Source organism: Bos taurus, chromosome 2 (assembly GCF_002263795.3).
Source record: "Bos taurus isolate L1 Dominette 01449 registration number 42190680 breed Hereford chromosome 2, ARS-UCD2.0, whole genome shotgun sequence".
Taxonomy (NCBI): Eukaryota; Metazoa; Chordata; class Mammalia; order Artiodactyla; family Bovidae; genus Bos; species Bos taurus.
This window is the reverse complement of record NC_037329.1, coordinates 106,623,142-106,623,550: the sequence shown is the minus strand read 5'-3', so window position 1 is coordinate 106,623,550 and position 409 is coordinate 106,623,142.

The following is a 409-nucleotide window of genomic DNA, read 5'->3' as shown; positions in this document are numbered from 1 at the left end:
CCAGTGCCTAACCGTGAAGTGTGGCTCTTTCTAAATTTCCAGGAAGACGAGCATGCCCGAGTAGCCCCAATTTTGTTCTGAAATCTCTTCTCCCAAGAGATTGAGGTCTGGATAAAGGAAGAGTCTGACATCTCAGCTAGAATAGTGGGTTCCAAGGAAAACCAGAAGAGGCCAACATTTAAGAATATGCAGGCCCCACCCTGCTACATAAGCCACTGTGCATGCAGCCACATTTCTCTGTCTATATGTATCTGAATACCTTTAGGTAGAGGATAGTACTTTCCTGTTTACTACAGTCTCTCTTCTTCCCACCTTGTCTTAGGCAGGCTACGTCCCTAGCATTTGTATACGTGGATACCTGAGGGTCTCTGGAGGCATCTATGTTTACAGCCCCAGGATTTTATTCAAG